A 9,742-nucleotide genomic window follows, 5' to 3' on the forward strand; every position below is an offset into this window, starting at 1 on the left:
CACTTAAACACCATATCAGGAAAATTTAATGGGATAAAATCTTGATTAAGGAAAAAAGAGTACAATGCGTATTCTTACTTTCCCTAATAAAGACCTCGATTCAAATGGTTTAATATTCATATTTCAATCTTGTGTACCATTTTCTCAAGATTTGAAGTTGGTAAAGATTTAGTGAACAAAACTATTGGATTGTCACTAGAAAGGATTTGTTGTACATCAATATTACCATTTTTTTTGGAAATCACGTGTGAAGAATAATTTTGGCGAAATGTGCTTCGTTCTATCACCCTTTATAAAACCTCTCTTTAATTGAGCTATGCATGCTACATTGTTTTCAAATTGGACTGTGGGTACCTTGATATCACATTTCAGGCCACATCTTTCTTTGATGAAATGTATCGTTGATCTCAACAATATGCATTCTCTATTTGCTTCACGAATAACTATCATCTTAACATACTTTAAAGAAGTAGCAACGATAGACTGCTTTGTTGATCGCCATAATATAGTAGTACTTTCATATGCAAACATATAGCCCATTTGAGAATAAATAACCTGCATCTGCATGGCCAATAAAATATGTATTGATTTTGTTAGTATAAAACAAACCCATATCAATAGTCCCTTTTAGATATCTCAATATATACTTAACTCTGTTTCAGTGTCTTCGCATAGGAAAAGAACTATACCTTGCTAGCAAATTAATAGAAGATGCTATATTCGACCTTGTAGCGTTAGCAAGATACATAAGTGCACCAATAACACTGATATATGGTATGGGATCAATAATCTATTCACCCTCTTCTAAAGGTCGGAACGGATCTTTACTCACCTCAAGTGATCAAACAACCATCGACGGATTTTTACTCACCTCAAGTGACTGAACAACCATTTGAGTACTTAATAGATATGCTTTGTCCATGTATAATCATTTCAAAACCTTCTCGGTATAGACAGTTTAGTGAATGAAGACTCTGTCTACTAAATGTTCAATCTGCAGACCAAGACAAAGTTTTATCTTTCCAAGATCTTTCATCTCAAATTCTTTCTTGAGATATTCAATTGCCTTGTGGACCTCTTCTGAAGTTCCAATGAAACTCATGTCATCAACATAAACAGAGAGGATAACAAACCCTGATGCCATTTTCTTAATAAAAATATAACGACAAATGACATCATTTATATAACCTTCATTTATTAAGTACTCACTAAGATTATACCACATAAGCCCTAATTATTTAGACCGTATAACAATTTTTTTAATTTGATTGAATATAATTTTCGAGATTTTGAACTATATGATTTAGGCATTTTTAATCCTTCTAAGATCCTCATGTAAATTTCATTATCAAGTGAGCCATAAAGATAAGTTGTAACCACATTCATTAGATAAATTTTAAGATTTTCATGTACAGTTAGACCAATGAGGTATCAAAACGTTATTGCATCCATAACAGGTGAATATATTTCTTCATAGTCGACACTGGGTCTTTGAGAGAATCCTTGTGCAACAAGGCTTGCCTTGTATCTTATAGTTTCATTTCTCTCATTTCTTTTATGTACAAAGACCCATTTATGACCGATTGATTTTACACCATCTAGTATTTGGACTATAGGTCCAAAAACCTCTCATTTATCAAGTGAGTTCAATTCTGATTGAATTACTTCTTGCGATTTTGGTCAATCTTTTCTTCATCGATATTTTTCGACAAATAGAGGTTCAAGGTCCTCACTGGTTTGCATAATATTTAGTGCGACATTATATGCAAAAATATTATCATCCGTAATTTTTGATCGATTTAAATTTATCTCATCACTAGTAGAACTTATTGAAAGTTCTTCATTCATTTGAGTCTCGGGTTCACTGATTTCTTCAGAAATATCATGATTAATATGGTTTTGAGTCTCTTCATGAGATTCTTTTATAACTTTTCTAGAATTTTTATTCTTTGAACCAATGACCTACCACGCTTCAGACGTGTTTGAGATTTTGAAGCTATGACATGAGTAGTTGGTCCTTTTGGGACTTCAATTTGGACAAGCACAATCGTTGTGGGAATATGTGACTTAGTTATTCTTTTCAAATCAGTAAATACATCTGACATTTGATTTGCTAATTTCTATAAATGAATGATCTTCTGGATCTCATTTTCATATATGGGGTATGTGGGTCAAAGTGAGATGATGATGAAACTTTTCATGCAATTTCTCTTTTAAGTTCATGTTTCTCTCCTCCTAATTGCGGAAAATTTATTTCATCAAATCTACAATATGCAAATTGAGCAGTAAATAAATCTCCCATCAATGATTCAAGGGAGCGAATTATGAAGGGTATCTCGAACCCATATATATTCTTAACCTTTTTTGGAGGCTTATTTTAGTGTGATGTGGTGGTGCAACTGGCAAATATACAACACATTCAATAATTTGTAGATAAGCAATATTTGGCTCATGACCAAGGATCAGTTTTAACGGAGAATACTTATTATAATGAGTTGGTCTGATACAAAAAAATGATACTGCCTGCAAGATAGCATGACCCTAAACAGTAATGGACAATTTCGTTTTCATAAGTAGTGGTCTTACAATCAATTGTAGATGCTTAAGAAATGACTCAACAAGGCCATTTTGAGTATGAACATGAGCGACAAGATGTTCAACTCTTATCCTAATTGATATATAGTAATCATCAAAAGCTTAAAATGTACAATAATCATTAAAAGCTTGGGATGTAAATTCTCCAGCATTATCGAGGTGAATAGCCTTAATATGATAATCTGGGAATTGTGCCCTTAATTGTATTATTTGTGCCAATGATTTTGCAAACTTTAGATTGCGAGACGATAAAAGACACACACGAGATCATCTTGAAGATACGTCTATTGGATCCATAAAATATCTAAGTGACCCATTAGATGAGTGAATAGGTCCACATATATCTCAATGTATACGTTCTAAAAAAGAGGGGATTTGATGCCAACTTTCAACGACGATGGTTTTGTTATCAGTTTGCCTTGATAACAAGCAGCACATGAAAATTCATCACTTGTAAGAAGTTTCAGGTTCTTCAACGGATGTCCTTTTGAATTTTCAATGATTCGTCTCATCATTATTGATTCAGGATGACCTATTTGATCATGCCAAAGCACAAATTTATTTAGATCGATAAACTTCTGATTTACGATAGACTATCCTAATTTCTGCATAATATAAGTAGGAAGATAAAATTGGTAACTTTTTCAACACGTGTTTCTAGCCTGAGATATTTTTGGTAATGCCAAAATATTCAATATTCAGTTCATTTATGAGAACATAAAATCACCATTGAACTTATCCGATATTTTCAAAAGACACCTTAACTTTGCAGGCGACTTATTACCCCACAAAAATTATAAAAATCATTATAAATAGACTATATTAACTAAATTTTCAATGCAAGATACGTGTGTGAGTAAAAATAATTACTGAACCAACAAATTAAAAAATGCCACGTGTAATAAAAAGGTTCCACTTTTTTCTTTTTGTATTTTAGTATTTTTTTTCTTGTGTTTCTTCCTTCTTCTCCATTAATGGTGTCTTATTTTTCCTTTTCCTCTTCTTCTCTATTAATGAGATGATGATGAATTTTATCATGGTCAGCATTTATTTTTCAATAAAAATGATAAAGATACATAAAAAAGATCGATAAGAAGGACATGGTATGTTAGCCACCATTTTCTCCGATGAAAAGATATTTTTCAATGCCTAAAAAAGTGATGAAATTTCATCGGGTTGCTAAATTATAATGGTGGAAGAAATTAATGTTAAAGTGAGCTAAAATTTTTATTAAAAGAAATCATAAAAGATTATAAGAAATCATTGATTTTCTTATGATATTGGAGGATAAAAATAACTCACATAATAAATTCAAAAATTATGTTCAATCTTAATTTTCTAAACTCACTACAGTTATAATAACACAAAAAGAATGAAGTGATTATTATTTTCAAGTTTAAAGGTTGATTATGGTAGTTTTAAACTATGAAACGAAGGAGATGGAATCGGTTAAAGAAGAAAAGAACAAGAACGTGTGTGAGATTTGGGGGGTGGGGGTATTGACTGATGTGGAGGGAGGAAATTGGGTAAAAGAGAGGAAAAAAGTCAAAAGAATAAGAGAGAGAAAAATAAAAAATATATATTTATAAATAAATTAACATGTGTCATTCAGTGATTGGTGTATGTTTACCTCATATTTTTTTTTAAAAAATTGGGATTGATTTCAAAAATATGTATTAATATCATTTCAAAATTGTTTAAGGGGGTAATAGGATATACAAAAACTTTAAATGTCTTTTTGAAAATTTGGGACAACTTTAATGGTGTCTTTATGTCTTTTCTCTTCATTTATTGTCCCAACATGATATCTATTTCGACGTATATCTTTAAAACTCAATAAGTTTCTTGGGGATTTATAAGAGAACAATGCATCTTCTATAACCAGTTTTGTCCCTTTAGACAGAAATATAATAGCTCTTCCGGAGCCTTCAATTAATTTTGAATTACCAGAGATTGTTGTAATATTTGCTTGTCTCCTAAGTAAGTACAAAAATATTTCTCTTCTTTAAATATGGCGTGCGTTGTCCCATTATCAATTATACAAATATCTTCATGAACGATTGTTGATCCAATTAAAATTTAAGGAGTATCCATATATTCTTGAAGAAGAGAATATAAACAAAGTAAATATCATAGCATTACTAGCACATAACATATTATATAAACTTTATTTATTTACAAGACTAGTGAGATACTACTAACAAAAATATAAACTAATACAACCAATAGAAAAGTAAAATACCCAGACTATTGTAGATTCGTCATCGACAAGGTGACAAATATTTTCTTCAGGGATTGCAAAGAAATCTGCAACATCAAAATACATAGGCTCAACATTATCTTCAGAGATAAAATTTGCTTCTACATTGTTATTCATTTTCTTGAGGGATGCCTGATAGAGTTTAATCAGATGATTTGGCGTACAATAGATACATGATCAGTGTCCCTTTCCCCCACTTCGATAATATTTATTTTCTGAATTTTTTCTTTGCACTACTTCAATATTTTCACCCTCTTTTTTACACTGTTGGTACTGAGGGTCATTATTTAATGCAAGACGATCACTTGATTAAAATTTCTTCCTCAACCACGACCACGATCAAGACTGGGGCCAAAACTTCTTTCACATCTGAATTGGTGAAAATTTACAATATTTACTTCGAAAAATGAAGCAGTACCGGTAAGACAACTTTTATGATTTTTCATCAAAAGATCATTGTGTTGTTCAACAACAAGAAGATGTGCAATCAGTTCAGAATACTTTTTGAATGCCATTTCTCAGTATTACTGCTGCAGGAGCATACTTGAGGCAGAAAAGGTAGAGAATATTTTCTCTAGCATGTCATGATCGGTGATGTTTTCTTCGCATAAATTTAACTGTGCTTTAACTCTAAACATGCAGAATTATATGAAGCTATATTTTAAAAATCCTGTAATCTCAAATGGGTCCATTCATAATGTGTCTATGAAAGTACGACAATCTTCAGGTGGTCATATCTCTCTTTTAGGTTATTCCACAATATAAGAGGATCCTTAATGGTGAGATATTTTATTTTCAAGTGCTCGTCAAGATGACGACGGAGAAATATCATGGCCTTGGTACGATTTTGAGTTGATGCTTGATTTTTATTTTTATAGTGTCTGCTAGACCCATCGCATCCAAATGAATTTCGACATCAAGTGTCCAAGATATGTAGGTTTTGCTCGATATATCTAGGACAATAAATTCATGTTTAGATATATTTAAAATTATTTTAAGGAAGGTAAATTCTTACCTTTACTATTGTTGAAAAGTCTTTAATTAAAATGATAGAGACTCGTGTTGATAACGTGGTATAAAATTATCTAAAAAAGTAACAAAGAATAAATATGTAACAAGGGAGAAATTTATATATTAGTATTCTCTCTATACATTTTCTAAACAAAACCATAGCTATTTATAGCCAAAGTTGGAAGTTATCCAACTCAAGGGATGGAGGATTAGTTGACTATGAGCCTAACTAAAAGTATGCCACATAACATACATTTTAGACACATGCCATTCACTTATATTTCATAATAGAGTAAATACTTTTTAGGAAACGAGTTTCTTAAAAATGAGTTGGTTAACATTTTAAAAAATATTTCTTTTTTACGTAAAAAAATACTTTTCAATGAAAGCAGGAAATACTACTTTTATAAGTTATTCCAAATTGATTGTTTCTTTCTCGCCCTCCAACTCATCCCCGTTCCTTCAGCCTCATTACACCCTACCTCACATCATTGTCTAGATTATGTATAAATATTTTTGAGCTAATATTTTAAAAAAAATAACATAAACATACATCTTAACTTATCATATTTACACAAACTTCCACTCTTATAAAGTAATTACCAAAAATTCAACTAATTATGTATCTTCGTTGGATGTATTGAGAGCTAATTATGTATCTCGACAGATCCAAAATTGAGATTTTCAGTAATTATGTAAAATGTCAGAATTTCCTGTGATCAAGCTCCAAACTGTCGGGATTTATATTGTTCGCTCATAATATTTTTAGTTTATTGACTAATAAAAAGTACTAAATAGATTGATATATCAACTTATTTTTCAGAATTGTTTTTCTCCTTACCAAACACACCTAAAATCTTAGATTTATATCTCGTCAAAGCCTGCATGCGAATACTTGATTGTATTTGTCGGCACTGTGTTTTACTTGGTAGAAATTTACACTTTTCTCATGAACAGTCTAATATAAACGTTGAAGAAATCGACTGGTTTCCCTCTTACTTTGGGACATGGTCCCAAATAGGCGTATATAACAAGAAACTTAACAATGCAGGAAGTAAAATAAATAACTAAGAAATACAATAATATTTACATGAAAACTCCTTGCTCAAAGGAGAAAAATCACGATCTACCTTCAGGATTTCCAAAGATCCACTAATATTCAAGCAACCTTGAATACAAACTCCATGACATCAAGGATTAAAACTCCTAATCCTTCTTCTCCAAGTAATAACTTTATTACAAAGAGAAACATGCAATAACTCTACTGCATTAAGACCCAACTAAATCTAACTGAATCAATAAGCCAACTCTAGCTTCAATATCACCTAACTCTAGATGATAATACTAAGCTCAAGAACAGGAATAAGACACATACTAATAATGAACAACAACATTAGGCAACGTTTGTAATAACAAGACAAAGACTCAAATACAACAAGAACATGAAATACAACTTGTGAGCGAGCAGGTCCCTTGTTTCGAGTGAGGCTTTGATTCAAGAGCTTCAAAGGAAATTTTGTTGTGAGAATATGAAAGCTTGATTTTCTTGTTGTTGAAGATGAGCAATATATATGAGGCAAGAAAACCTAAGAAGAGTCTCATTGGATGAGACAAAAAGTGCAACAACTTTCTCACCAACTTTTGTTCTTTTGTACAGCCGACAATGATAACGATGTGAATGCGGTCAGCCAGGTCCCTAAGTAGTTGCAACTTTGTCATCACATAATCTTTAGGAACCAGGTCTTAAAAGAGAATTTGTCAATCATTTAAACTAAGGACTTAATAATTTTTCTTTTTTGATGATAACCTATTCCTCCTGTCATTGATACCCTCTCTATTGTTCCCTCTGTCACTGAACCCTCTTTATACCTTTCCCTTATTAATTAACACCTAAGAGAACATGTTCTCCCTCATGAGATGCACACTACACCATGTACATTACACCTCATCTTCCCTTATTGGCATCATCAAAGAGATAGAACAGTAGATCAAGTATAGACAAGCACACATATTAATGCATGGCCATTGAGGCTACACTGAAATGAGCAAGAAAGATCAGAGACAATAAGAGAAATGATAACACAAAGTAGATTTATTCATTAATCATGGAGGATAGCATCATAGACTATTCAAAAATCAGTAGCATTAAAAACTCAAAAAAATAGTGCCATTATCACAGGAATCAAACCAAAATAACTTAGAGAGATCAAACTAGACGGGGCTTAAGAGGAAGGACCAGGTTGAGAAGAGATTTAAGAGGAAGGACCAGGAGGGGCTTGGGATAATTGGCAGAGAAGCATGGTCATTCTTTCACTTTCTGCAATGTGAGTCTTCAGGAGTTGTTAAGTTAATTCTTCAATCTTTGCAGTCAGAATCTCCACTTTTGCCTCCAACTTCTTCACCTTCTCACATAATTCTGCATTTTCAGCACTTAAATCCACCAATGAACCTGTTCCTTCATCACTTTGTTTCACTAATGCTACCTTAAAATCTATAATTTCTGCATCCTTTTAAGCCTCAAGGGTTGCCATCTCATCCAACTTCTCCCTCGACCTTGTTTGAATATCAATTAGATCAGTGATAGTAGACTTTGACTTTCCACCACCGCTCCTAAAAATGCATTCATTATCTTCCAAGGCGGTGATATTAAACATCTGCTTTACTGATCCAGCCTTTCCATGGCCACATTCAATATTGAAATATGCAAAGACCCTGTTCAGCCAAAACTCATAGGCCAAACCATGTTTTCCATCCCTTGACATCATTACTGTGTTCATGTGCTCAATCACAATCACAAGGAGATTCCTCTTCTGAAATTTTGGCAAGGCCTCCATTAGGAACAAGTTAGGGCCTACCACGGTAGATCTCATTTCAGTATGAGGGAAGAGGACTTTGTTAACCAATTCAAAGAGTAGTTGGTATTCTTTCTTCAGTGTTTTCTTGTTCATATTTTGATGTTCAAATCGTCCAGCTTGCCACAGATCTTCAGAAATTTTACAGAACCTTTTTCATTTCTTAAGGACCTGGTCTCTTCTACAGGAACTCCAAGAATTTCAAACAACACTTCTTAATCAATTGCAAGGCTCACCCCATTGACTTAAGTGGTCAAGTGCAAATCATCATTAGAGAAAGTTGGATTATGGTAGGACATTCTAACTTCTTTTTCATGCAAGGTGGGAACTGGTAACTCAAACAAGTGTTCCCAACTTTAAATCTTCACCTAATCTGTCAACTCAATCATTCCGTGCATACCAACAACAACAGGGTCAAAAAATCTACCCCTTAAAACCTCTTGGGTTTTGAGGATATTCTGTATCGCTTCTCTTGCCAAAACCTTCTCCTTTTCTTTGAAAGTAGAAGCTTTTCCTGAGGAACTAGTTCCTTTTCCAAAAACCCAGGGGATCCTGAGGTCTTAGCAGATTTAGAGCTGGACCTGGTCCCTTGGTGCTAGGCTTTTCAGACCTTTTCCTCTTACTAATGCTTTTAGGCATTAGTTTCTTGATCGTCACTCCCTTTGATTTCCCTTTTTTGGGAGAAGCAACAAAATTTTCTTTTTCCTTGGCCCTAGTTGCAGCCATACTTTTTTCAATATCTAAATCACCGCCAAAATCCTCAGACTTATCATCATCCTCAGACATGCTCTCAAAAATACTTTCAAAGTCACTATCACTACTATTATCAAAATCACTTTTAATTTCCTAATCTGATTCCTTAACTGTCATAACCTTTTCAATTGGAGGTTCAACCACTGCCACTCCCTTCCTTTTTAGTATCATGACCTGAGCCCAGGACCTGACCGTGATGGGCATCTCAAACCATGAAGGCCCGAGAGACCCCTTAGCATGTAATCATAAGCATAAGCCATATGAAATAGAA

This window comes from Capsicum annuum, chromosome 11 (genome assembly GCF_002878395.1).
Source record: "Capsicum annuum cultivar UCD-10X-F1 chromosome 11, UCD10Xv1.1, whole genome shotgun sequence".
Classification (NCBI taxonomy): Eukaryota; Viridiplantae; Streptophyta; class Magnoliopsida; order Solanales; family Solanaceae; genus Capsicum; species Capsicum annuum.